The following is a 14,018-nucleotide window of genomic DNA, read 5'->3' on the forward strand; positions in this document are numbered from 1 at the left end:
GCGAGTGTTCCGAAGCTTCATGCATCGCTACAACACAGTGGCGTGTGGTGATAAATAATCCTGGTGGTGTACAAATATTTATTATGATTATCATATTATTATTATTACACCCTATTATTATTATTATCATTATTATTATTATTATCATTATCATTATCATTATTTGTACTAACTACTCCATAACTATTAACATATGTGATATAGGTATAGATTTATATAATTTTGTTAGTCAAGAAATTGCAGTTAATTAGTTTCCTATGTAGGTCCATTAATAGCAAAGTAAAATGTTGAACTTCTATTGCAACACACCGTAAATAATATTGTTTTAGCTATATTGCGTTTTATAACAAAGTTCATCATCAGCCTTAACTGCTAAAAAGTCAACAGCATTCTTTATTTCTTTGAAATCTCATCATGGCATACATGCAAAATGGCTTGAAGGACTTCGTTCTGTATAGTGTTTGATGTGTCCTTAAACACTTTTGCTCTTTCCAAATGTTCCTTAAGAGTGCGCCTAATTCAGAACTTTTAAATTGATGAGGTCAAGAAAAATACTAGCGTTTAAAGATAAGTCTCCGTCATGGTGACCTCTTAAAGCCAACTCTAAAGCTCCACAAAATCGCACGCACATATCTGTTCTTGGTAACTTTATCATTGTGAAGTTCAACAATCCAATATTAAATCCAATTGTGTCTGTATGTTTGTTTGAACCAATACTGCTACTTTAACATTATTGTTGATGTGTGCAGCTGAAGAATCGTGTTTTTTAATTTTTTCATTCATGTGATTCAAATCAATCATACCTGCAGAACGATAATCAAAATTATTTAGTTACTACGCACAGTCCTAAATTCAAACAGAAAAATAAATAAAATTCATAAAACGTACTTGTTTTTGTCAATAAATTATCGCCGTCGAACAATTGGCAAGCAAAACAAAATACAGCGTCTTTTATATTGTAGCCGCATATTGCTTTTTCGTAAGTCCGAATGTTCAATTTTCTTTTCTCTTCTCTATTACTATGCTTCGCCACTTGTAATTTTAATTCATGTGTAGGCGTACCCATCTACTTTATTTTGATCTTTTCGTGTAAAGGTCTTACAGAAAATTACATATTTAAAAGATTTTGCACACTATTCATTGTAACATTTGTGATGTAACGATCTAACTACTACTGCAAACAGCTTGAGAACACATCTGAAAGTGCTCCTAACCCCTCTTATGCACATTGTATTGCCTCCCTACCATGCTCCAAAGCCTGCCAGTGAAACAGCACTACTGCGCATGCTCCAATGGAACAGTGTGCCGCAAGTGTCGACCGGTAAACATAAGTCCCAGGCATCAACAAGACCAGTACACGTGCAGTGTTATTTTTACGTAGTATTATAATAAAGAATTATGTCGCTCACATAGTCTACTGCAGCTCATTGATATAAATTTAAAAACGTGTGTTATTTGAAGAGGTGGTGCACTGCTCCTGTGCTCCTTAAGAGAAATCGCCACTGCTACAACATGAAGGTCTATATAGAACGTCATGGAAGATAATCTGAGCAACTGTTCTAAAATTAAGGTAAGGTTCTCTCCAGTTGCTTAAAAGAATAAAACACTAGCTATTTGCGAAGGATAATTTTCCACACTATAATGTAGTTGAGACGGCAGCAACGTTATTCGCGGTAGGGGCTCTAATTGGTGATATGTTTGCCAGACTTGTGCCGAGAGAGAGTAGGAATGCCGGTACTTTAGGTTTAACTCGCCCTGTACTCTGTTATGAAGCTGGAAGAACAGGAGAGAAGAGAAGAATAATGTGTAGGAAGAAAGAAGAAGAGGCCTAATTCTGTCCATAATTAGAGGCCTATCAATCTAAAGAAAGTAAAATTAACTTAGGCCTATGATAAAGAAATCGTATATTGTTAACCTGGGTAAAATGCTGAAAATTACGATTACGTAGATCTATACAGCCAGTGCCACCGTTTCTGGCGTGTGAAATAAGTAATGGGAACGTTGAGAGCGAGTTTCTTATCTTTGCCACAAAATGTGGGTGAGAAAGTCGACAACTGTGATTGGCAGATTGCTGACGTCACATCTGTTTAGGAGGTGGTACCACTCTCAGCCGAAGTGGCAACAGATGCCACTGACTGGACAGTGTACTCAAGGACACACCCAGAAACGCGAGGTGCGAGTATTTTGCCTTTGACGCATTGGGCAGATTGCTGACGTACGTGTTGTGTGGTATCGTTCTCAGCTGTACTGGCAACAAGTGCTCACTGACTGGCTTTTTACTCAAGGACACGGGTCAAAAATACTGGCACTGGCTATACCATACTTTCTATAAGGTACCTAGGCCTATGACTAAACAGAGTTTGTTAATGGAAAGAAAGACCTGAAATTGGAACGTCGGTTTCAAAGCGCTAAATTTTGACACATCAAACATCCTAACTGCTAAACTGGTGACATAAATAATGTAATATAGCATACATATATCTTGATTAACATGGCTATGTGGGCTGAATTGTGGAGACGTGTGCAAAACTCGCGGCGCAAAGGTTTCAAACAAGCTCCGCTCGCCTTCTAAATAAAAGTTTTAAAGCGCTTTGAAGAAATAAGACTGTATAAATATATGGAAAGCTTAAGACTGAATACTCTTCATTATATGAATAGTGTTCGTTAGATGACGTCATGAGTTCAGTTACAGGGCCTATTTCAATAACAATTTCCGTTCTTAACTTGCAGAATTCTTCGTAGGTTGAAGTCAATTAAACTGACCGTTCTGTGTAACTAGCCTCTATCTTCTCTGCTACAAATAGCATGCTCAAACAAGTAAATCATGTTTCACATTATGTTTATGAACAATGATTGCTTACTTCTCATCATAAAATTGTGAATTCAACATTTCGATTCGATGCTTTATTCTTCTTCTAAGGTCAAAGGCTTTTTCTGTAGTAGTTGGGAATTACGTCTACAACGTATAGGCCTAAATACATGTTGATTACTTCTGATGACTGGAAACGAGTAGAGCTACATCAATTCAAAAGACACCTCTTGGCAGAAGGTAGAATTTTCTTACAATATCTACAACTTGAAGAAAGAAAAGCCTTCATTGATGAACGTAAGGAACAGACGGAGGCACGGAAAATAAGGCATGAGCTTAGAAACAAGGATTATTATAAATAGTGCAATTTACCACATAAAGGGAAAGGGGTGGCTCTATTTAATGAATATACACCTGTAAACAGTTGGGTTCGAAATCATGAAGATTTATATGTTGGCAAATGGCGTGAGGCCATCCGTTGTCCTAGGGTCATAAAAAAACACGTCCACTTCATCAGCGGCGGGTTGTTTCACACTCATGTAGACTTTTAGTACTTTGTAAAATTTGTCTCGTAATAATAAAATAGCTCATTATCTTCAGTGTGTTCCAGCTCCAACTTTAATTATTAAATAATAAGAAAATATAAATATTGTACAGCGATTGCATCGTTAACATTCTGTGTTTCAAGGATCACATCAAGTTCAGTCTCTTAATAGTGAATATGAATTTTGGTAAAATATTTTGTAGTTAAGAAAATATAAACATTGTATAGTAATTGCATCGTTAGTATTCTATATTTGTATCATCACATAAGGTTTAGATTGTTAATATGAATATGAATTTTAGTAAAATATTCTGAAGTTAAGAAAATATAAATATTGTACAGTGGTTGCATCGTTAGTATTCTGTATTTGACGGATCATATCAAGTTTAGTCAGTTAATAGTGAGTACGAATTTTGGTAAAATATTCCGCAGTTATGAAAATATAAATATTGTATAGTGTTTGCCATCGTTAACATTCTGTATTTGAAGGATCACATCTAGTTTAATGTCTTAATAGTGAATACGAATTTTAATAAAATATTCCGCAGTTAAGAAAATATAAATATTGTACAGTGGTTGCATCGTTAACATTCTTGTATTTGAAGGATCACATGAAGTTTAGTATCTTAATAGTGAATATGAATTTTGGTAAAATATTCTGCAGTTAAGAATATATAAATATTGTACAGTGTTTGCATCGTTAACATTCTGTATTTAAAGGATCACATCAAGTTTAATATCTTAATTGTGAATATGAATTTTAGTAAAATATTTTGTAGTTAAGAAAATAAGTTATAAATATCGTAAAGTGATTGCATCGTCCCATCGCTAACCGTGTTTTTTTTTTTAAGGATTACATAATTTTAGTTAATAATGAAAATGAATTGCAGAAAAATATTTTAAATTATTCACTCATTCCATTCATTCATTCATCCATCCAGTCATTCATTCATTTATTCACTTAGTCTCTCGGTCACATTATTTATTTTTTTATATTTATTTATATATTTTAATATTTATTTACCTACTATTTAGTTAATAGTGACGATGAATAGCAATAAAATATAAGGTAAGAAAATATGAAAATTGTAAAGTAATAATTTCATTGCCAATTCTGTATATGAAGACTCAATTTTATTTAATAGTGCGAAAAATAGTCGAAAATATTTTTTTGCAGTTAAGAAACTATAAATATTGTATGATTGCAACGCTGATTCTATATTTCAAGGATAAGATAACTTTAGGTAATACTGAAGATAAATTGCATTAAAATATTCTAAAGATAAGGAAACACAAAAATAGTATCATGACTGAATTCCTAATTCTGAATTTGAAGACTCAGGTAACTTCAATAAGATTGCATATTGATGCTAGTAAAATATTCGGAAGACACAAGTAAGAAATTATAAAAATTAAAAAATGATGCGTTTGTAATTCTGTTTTGTGCACCAGCATTATAAACAATTTTTATCTTTAATCAAAATCTGCATAATATGCCACATTATTGTACTAGTGTCGTAAAATATTACAATATCAACTGAAACGTAATCACCTCTATTATGACGGCATAAAATGTGGGAAAAAATTAATATTATAAAACGATTTTCCGTGCAATAATATTTAATGCATCACTGCTGCCAAAACAACTCATTCTTCATATACCATCATATCAAAGTACCAATCGTTACAAATGTTATTTAATTATGTTATTTCTTTATGATTTGTTTTATAATGCTGTCGTACAAAAATACTGTATGAAACACGTTTCGCTCGTGTCCTAAACCATTCTGAATTACTTTCATAATGTACTATTATATGACAGTTCAAATAATTTTAGTTAATAATGGAGATTAACTGGCGTAAAAATTATTTTAAGTATAAATAAAAGCATTGTTTCAATATAATAATTATGTCCTGAAAAAACGAAGATTAAGCGCTTTGCAAAGATAACATGTGATTATCGATAATAAAATAATAGGCCTACGAAAAGTTTAATAAGACAATCTTACAAGTTAGGAATTATAATTAATCAGAATGTCCTTTCTAATTTGACAGGGGGTTTAGGATTACAAACGAATGAAGAAATGGTGTGATGATGGCAGGGGAAATAGGAGTAGGCCTACCAATGAATAAAGAAATAGTGTGATGATGGTAGAGGAAATAGGACTACTAGTGAATGGAGAAATAGTTTGATGATGGCTACGAAAATAGGAGTACCAATTGATGGAAAAATAGTATGATGGCGGAAGAAGTAGGAGTAGCAATGAATGAAGACATAATAGGATGGTAGAGGAAATAGGACTACCAATGAATGAAGAAATAGTGTGATGATGGCTAGGAAAACAGGAATACCAATTAATGGAAAAATAGTATAATGGCGGAAGAAGTAGGAGTAGCAATGAATGAAGAAATAGTACGATGGTAGAGGGAATAGGACTACTAGTGAATGTAGAAATAGTTTGATGATGGCTATGAAAACAGGAATACCAATAATGGAAAAATAGTATAGGCGGAAGAAGTAGGAGTAGCAATGAATGAAGAAATGGTGTGATGGTAGAGGAAATAGAACTACCAATGAATGGAGAAATAGTGTGATAATGTTAGAGAAAATAGGACTACTAGTGAATGGAGAAATAGTTTGACAATAGCTAGGAAAATAGGAATACCAATTAATGAAGAAAGTATAACGGAAGAAATAGGGGTACCAATGAATAAAGAAATAGTGTGATGATGGTAGAGGAAATAGGACTACCAATGAGTGGAGAAATAGTATGATGGCAAGGATAATAGGAATACCAATTAATGAAGAATAGTATGATAACAGAAGAAATAGGGGTACCAATGAATGAAGAAATAGTATGATGGCTAGGAAAATAGGAATACCAATTAATGAAAAATAGTATAATAACGAAAGAAATAGGAGTACCAAGGAATGAAGAAATAAATAGCGTGATGCTGGTAGAAGAAATAGGAGTACCAATGAATGAAGAAATAGAGTGATGATGGCAGAGCAAATAGAAGTACGAACGAATGAAGAAATTGACTGATGTTGAGGGGGAAGTAGGAGTAGGCTACCAATGGATGACGGAATATGATGACAGAGGAAATCGGAGTACCGGTACCAATGAATGAATAAATAGTGTGATGATGATGGTAGGGCAAACAAGAGTACCAATGAATGGAGAATAATGAAGTGATGAGATGTAAAATAGGAGTACCCGAAGACAATTTAACTCAAAGGGATTTTATCTCCATTATCCGGCGTCAAAAGCCGACGTTCTACCCCTTGCATTAGGGCTACGGAGCGTCATTCACATCCATTTTACTTTGCAAGTTTATAAGGTGGCTGGTCAGATATGATTGTTCTAATACTCTTTAGACCTATGAATCCTATAGATTCAAAACCCCTTGAAGACCATTTTGTTTACAATTGAGTTATGCCCACATATTGATGGTTAAGAATGAATTATAATTATTTATATAGTTTGAATTCAGAAAGTCACTAAATTTAAAGCAAAAGGTTTGTTAAAAGTCATTGTTAGGTTGAAAATTCCCTCTATTTGCCACCAGTTACTGTCAAAATCCTTCAATTTGTGAAAGTCGATAAGACTTCTAGGGGATTTTGAATCTACAGGATTCATATGTCCGACGTTTTATATTAGGTTTACTGACTGAGAAATCTGCCAATCGATGGGATGATGATACAATATTAGGAGAAATGATATCTCGAAAATACCTGTCATATAATCCCCTTCCACGACAAATTCTAATAAATTGAACTTACAGTGTTTTGAACTCTGATCTCTGGCGTAGAAAGCCGGTCTATTTGTTCAACTAACTACCATGTACCTCATATTTAATGTTTTAATTTCCACTGACCGTATTCGCCGTAGGAAAAGCACATGCTCGTAATATCAGTTTTTGTAGAAATGTAGTCATTCCCTCTGCACGCGCTGAATATTAAAACTGTTTGTCTTGGTAGAGTGGGGGAGAGGACAAAGATCGTTGAACTGGAACCGTGTGCAGAATGGTCTGTTACGTCATTCATTAGTATATTAAATCATATAAGTGAAGTTGGTCTCCATATAAAGTCAACGCTTTTGGGCGTTTCTAACTTAACCGATGTTAATTCACTCAATCACAAGACACAATTATTTATGTAGGGTGAAAAACTATCTTGTATAACTGTACTGAATGATTGTCGAATTGTATTTGGTTATCGCTATTTATTATTACCTGACGCTCTTTTACCGTTACATGTTCCATTTTATTTTGCTTATTATTTTCTTTGTAATTGTACACCGTCAACCTCGTATGCAAAGTTCAGAAATGTTCCATTACAATTATATCTGTATGGATCTTACGTCACTTATGAATCAAACATCAACCTCCCGTCCTCTATTCTGTGGTGTCTCTTCCTTTAGCACCATGACCGTGTCTCTCTCTCTCTCTCTCTCTCTGTTTCTCTCTACCATTTCTTTGGCGTGGCTGTAAACCACTCCCTGTTTTGCATGTAGTCACACAATTCAAAGGACTAAAATCTGTCTTTAAGTTAAACAAGACATACTGTATATTAATAACCGTAGACAATACAATTAGTATTCTAGAGAGCTAGAGAATGTCTAATAAACTCAATATTATTCGATGAAAGATTTTCTTAACAGCACGAACTTTTTTACAACTTACAAAAAACTACACAAAAATTAAATCATTATGGCACTTCTAGTTGAATTATTAGCTTCGTAAATAATAATAATAATAATAATAATAATAATAATAATAATAATAATAATAATAATATAAATGTAATCGGGAATTCATTACAATGAATTCTGTAAAAATTGAAACATGTAAGCCCAATAGTTTCGTGTCCCTTTCTTCATAAAGATTTGCTTTCTAATGTGTTACACTTTATATTCCCATTGGTAATATCTGAATGTTGTCTACTTCAAAGCATATGAGATCTTTCTTTCTTTCTTTCTTTCTTTCTTACTGTTTAACCTCCCTTTCTTGTCCAACCTCTAAACCTCTAACCCTAGCTACTTAGCTTCTCGTTTTCAACATTTGTCCTCATATCACGAAATAGATACTCGCTCACAACACCATATCACACTCTCCATTCCTAAACACAGAACATCCTTCTACTCTTCATCTTTCACGGTCTCTGCAGCTCATCTCTGGAACTCTTTACCACAACATATCAGAGACTGTCGGACATTGTCTAGTTTCAAAAAAAATTAAAATTTCACTTTTTCAATTCAGATTCCTTTCAGTTATAAGCCCTTTTCTCTGCGATAGTTTTGTAAAAATATAGGTTATATATTTCTTTCCTTCCTTTCCCCTTTTTATTCTCTTTATCAGCCGATGAATTTATTATCATAGCCTTTTTATTGTGAATTTTATTTAATATTCGTATTTCTTTTCTTTTTTATCATTATTTTATTACATTCCATTCTGTTATATTCTACCTTACGTTTTCCATATTAACCATTTGTACTGAATGAGTTGCTTTTACTATATTCCAATGTATTTTACTTTCTTTTTTCTATTATTGTATTATTTTCATGTTGTTTAGTGTCGATTTTATTATGCTATTATTATTATTTTCTTTTGTAATATGTTAATATTCTGTTCTTTAACTTTTTGTTAAATTTTAATTGCTTGTATGCTTTGTGACCTGGTAGAGTGGCCTTAACTCTGCCAGTATAAATAAAGAATTATTATTATTATTATTATACAGACCACTGAGAATAGGGGAGGGAGACTCATCTGATCTTACATTGAATAATTTCGAGGGAAAAATTGTTCCGGAGCCGGGTATCGAACCCGGGACCTTTGGTTTAACGTACCAACGCTCTACCACTGAGCTACCCGGGAACTCTAACCGACACCGATCCAATTTCTCCCTCTATATCCACAGACCTCAAAGTGGACTGACAACCGTCGGTTATACCTGAAATCTTGATCTGCATAATACACGTCACTGTTCGTTAACAGAAAACCACAACTTAAGTCACACGGAGTTAGTGTGCACTCAAAGTTGGTTGCTTGACGGTTGTCAGCCCACTTTGAGGTCTGTGGATATAGAGGGAGAAATTGGATCGGTGTCGGTTAGAGTTCCCGGGTAGCTCAGTGGTAGAGCGTTGGTACGTTAAACCAAAGGTCCCGGGTTCGATACCCGGCTCCGGAACAATTTTTCCCTCGAAATTATTCAAATCAACTTTACAGGGAGTTATACCTGAAATCTTGATTTGCATGATCTTACATTATCAATTCATTAATCCATTCATAGTTTACTCCCTAGTCTTTGAGGTTTATCTTGAATAATGTTGATTCAGTTTCCTTTTCCTTTCGTGAAGCCATTTTCTTCCATTTCTCACACATAGACCTAGCTATCTTAGCAACAACCAAGATATGGTCAGATCATTCATTCATTCATTCATTCACAGTTTTCTGCTGAAAGTTAGGGCTTTCATTGCAAACCCAGCATTCTCCAATCTCATATTTTCTGCCTTCCTAGTTTGTCTCCGCATAATCCATATATCTTAATGTCATCTTCTTCTGCACCGAACTCTTCTCCCGTTCACCATTCCTTTCAGTGCATCCTTCAATGAGCAGTTTCTTCTCAGCGAGTGACAAAACCAATTCCTTCTCCTCTTACATCTGGGGCTCTAAATACTCCTGTATTGTGGCCACATTTTCTTATTTTGCATAACATAGGTCCTACTCTATTATTGTAAATGAGCCTCTTGCTTTATGAATTTTTTTTATGTCGGAAAAATGTATTTGTAACTCAAGAGTTCATTATGTGTTGCAAACTCTCTTACTTTACAGCCATTATTATTTATAATTTCTTCTCTTTCTGTACCAACTATACTAATATAATTTATGTACAATTAGGGCCTATTTAGATAAAATTGACGAAAAAAACAAAATAAATAAATAAAATAATATAGTTTACCGTACTTCAACATTGATGTCCATTTATGACAATTGGATGGAGTTACGCAATAATAGACCAACCGACAATTTGAAAAAAATAAAGAGATATTTGCACAAATCTGTTGATGGCAGGCTAATTTAACTAGGAAAAAAAATCAAGAATGCGATATCTGAATTTTGCTATTTATAAGCAAAACTTCGTTTATTCCATAAAATTCATTTATTTATTTTGCTTTGAAATATTGATTCAACTGCTGGTCTCTTATTAAAAATCGGTTAGCCTTTTCTGGTATTATTTTTGTGCTATATTTTGTAGTAGTATGAATGTTATAATAATTATTGCATAAAATGTTTTATAAAAAAACAGATTTATTTCAATGGCCAGTATCTCGAAACAGGTTTTTGGCGCTTTGGTCTCTTATTGCGTAACTCCGTCCAATTATTAATTACTAATGTAAATCTTAAACAGCATAAAACCATTCTTCTTCTTCTTCTTCTTCTTCTCCTCTTCAAGTATTAGGCCATATGACCTGTTCGATCTCACAGTTGAATTTTCATTCCAGCGCTTTTTTGGATGACCGAGAGATCTCTCCCCGTTTGGACGATAGTGGAGCATGACTTTTGGAATTTATCTCTACGCATGCGATGCAGATGATTTATCCAGTTGTTCCGGTAATGCTTTACGTGCTTAATTACAGGTTCCAGTTGTAATTATTCCATTAGGCCTACATCTCCATTGTTATTGTGCCAAATTCACAACAAAGTCTATTTGCAGGTCTGTTTTTAGTTTTTATGACATTTCTGAAGGATTTTAAGGTCATAATTACCTTATTTTCAGGACTTATTAAATAATTTCTAGGACATCAAAATCCTAGCCATAATTTCATGTTGAATTTCATGTTGAAGATATACCGATAAGCTGTCACAATTTAACTATAATTATGTGTATATATTCCGCCTATGCTTATCATACATATGAGTGAATTAATTAGTCATATTTTCTCATTAACGTTTTCGGTACGTAAATTGTATCATCTTCAGATGTTTGTATATGATACTAATTGTTAACCAAGCCTGTGGGTGCATGTATCTAGACTTAAATTGTCAGTGTTTTTGTGCATGCTGTGCGATGCCGGTGAAGTATTGTCATGATTACACAAATGATCACTTAACTCTTATATACTATTTGCTAGTGCAACACTTTATCAAACTTAAATTAGAATGTTTCAGTCGTTATTTAAAAAACACACTATTTTAAAACACTGTTTAAAACTGTTTAAAAGCACATAGTTTTTACATCACTTTAACTATGTGGGGTATGTGATCACTTATTGTGTGGTGTTTTCCGGTTTGAAGTTAAATGAGGCACTTGTGGTGATCTTGTTTAGCGTTGAGCTGGACGCAATATCGTAATATAGCTATGTTTTCTAAAAGTGATGTTGAAAACTTCTATTAGGTTGATGGCGTATGTAATATTATAACAGAATGCAGGTTGTCAGGTCCGTGGCTTTAGTATCGCCTGGCGTGTAGTTTTAACGTGTATTGATCTGCTCGTGCTTGATGCTAGGCTGATACTAGAGCGATGGACCGATGTTTTAAAATAGTGTGTTTTTTAAATAGTGTTTTTTAAATAACGACTGAAACATTCTAATTTAAGTTTGATAAAGTGTTGCACTAGCAAATAGTATATAAGAGTTAAGTGATCATTTGTGTAATCATGATAACACTTCACCGGCATCGCACAGCATGCACAAAAACACTGACAATTTAAGTCTAGATACATGCACCCACAGGCTTGGTTAACAATTAGTATCATATACAAACATCTGAAGATGGTACAATTTACGTACCGAAAACGTTAATGAGAAAATATGACTAATTAATTCACTCATATGTATGATAAGCATAGGCGGAATATATACACATAATTATAGTTAAACTAGCCATAATGGTAACATACTGTACTAACAATAGGCTTAAACAAATATTCCTCTATCTGGATTTAATAGTGAAGTGGTATTTTGTAGCCCTGAACCTGAGCGAGAATGGAACATTTTAGTTCAGAAATAATTCAGATGTTGGCAGACTGCGAAGCTTCCGCAATGTGCATTAACCCAGCAACACCTAGCGGGATAAATATGGAGACTCAAATAGAAGGCATGGAATGCAAATGGAATGTAGACAGCATAATAAACAAAAACTAAAACGTAAGCAGCTTTCTGGAGGGCTCTCTGCCTGGCCACGCTATTAAAACTGGATGTACTTACCACCCATTGTCTGAATAATAGTTTACGTTAGTGGAAGAGGACGATACATTAAACACACAAACAGAATACAATCGAGTAAAGTGAAGAGACTGGTTGCCATGACATTAAGAATATGAGCGTCAAGAGATGTACTGACAAAATTCCAAACAGAACAAGACAGAAGATACGGAGGTAAACGTAGCAAACTGCAGCGTGATGGGCAAGAGGGAATTCTGATTTAGAAGACAACGGTCTGCGTACGACGGTGTTAAGTTGCTAGGAATATTTCAATACATGTATTTCGCATTAAGATGCTACTTCATTAAGTATCTCTTCTGTACATACAGAGAGTAAAAAAAGGATGAAAAATATCCCTAATAAATATTTAGTTTCACCGTAAACGAAAGCTGTTAGTAATAAATCAAGTAATATTATGGAGAATGCGATAGAAACAATTTCAAATAACACTCTACAGGCCTATATTATTAACGTTTACATAAGTTATTTAATATCTACATTAAATTTCATGTATGAAAGCATAACAATAATATCACTGCATATCCTTTTAAAATAATAATTAAATTTCTTTCAACGGCTTTGAAAATAAAAAATAAATAAATAAAGACTGTATCCATGCATTCGTAGAGTAAGCCATGAAATAAACTTTAACACATAGCATGAATATAATAATTACCAAAACCAGGACTGGAATGCTTTACCTGCAAACTTACTAAAGACTTTACCAATAATCAAAAATGTATTTAAAAATTGGCTTAAGGACTTTACTAATAGACGGTAGTATATTATTACACAGTATTTAAAGGGTGTAATTGATATATTGTTATTTGAAGTATTGTATCAGTGAAGAAGTGTGTTGTGTCAGTGAAGTGTGTTGTGTCAGTGAAGTGTGTTGTGTAAGTGAAGTGTGTTTCTGTCAGTGAAGTTTTATAGTTTATAGAGGCAGTGCAAAGTATTTGAATAGTGAAATGTTTTTGAAGTGTTAGTGAAATCAGGATAGAATCAGTGAAATGAGTGTAGTGCTGAAAGGTACTTGTGCAGGTATGAACATATCATGGGTTTTAGTTCGAACTTAGGGTTAAGATACAAATTGGATTTAGTTTTTTTTTTTTTTCGTTGTTGGTAACTCTATACCATCTATTAGATGCTTTATGGTTGTGCTAACAGATGGAGTTACTTGTCAACAATGTGACGCTGAAACGTGTGTTCAGGTTACTGCCCAGCGACAGTCCTGATGTATTTTTACATTTTTGATGATTGGTTAATATTAACCCGGCACACTCACAATCACACAAAAAATTTACTTTAAATGTTATTTTAAGTAACCATGCTTCATTTAATTTAGGATGCTCTCTGTTGTTGTTATTATTATTATATTACTATTATTATTAATTGTATTTTTATTAATTGTGTTTATTATTAATTTCGGGTATATACCCATTTGCAGTGTGAATATATA

Source organism: Periplaneta americana, chromosome 15 (genome assembly GCF_040183065.1).
Source record: "Periplaneta americana isolate PAMFEO1 chromosome 15, P.americana_PAMFEO1_priV1, whole genome shotgun sequence".
Classification (NCBI taxonomy): Eukaryota; Metazoa; Arthropoda; class Insecta; order Blattodea; family Blattidae; genus Periplaneta; species Periplaneta americana.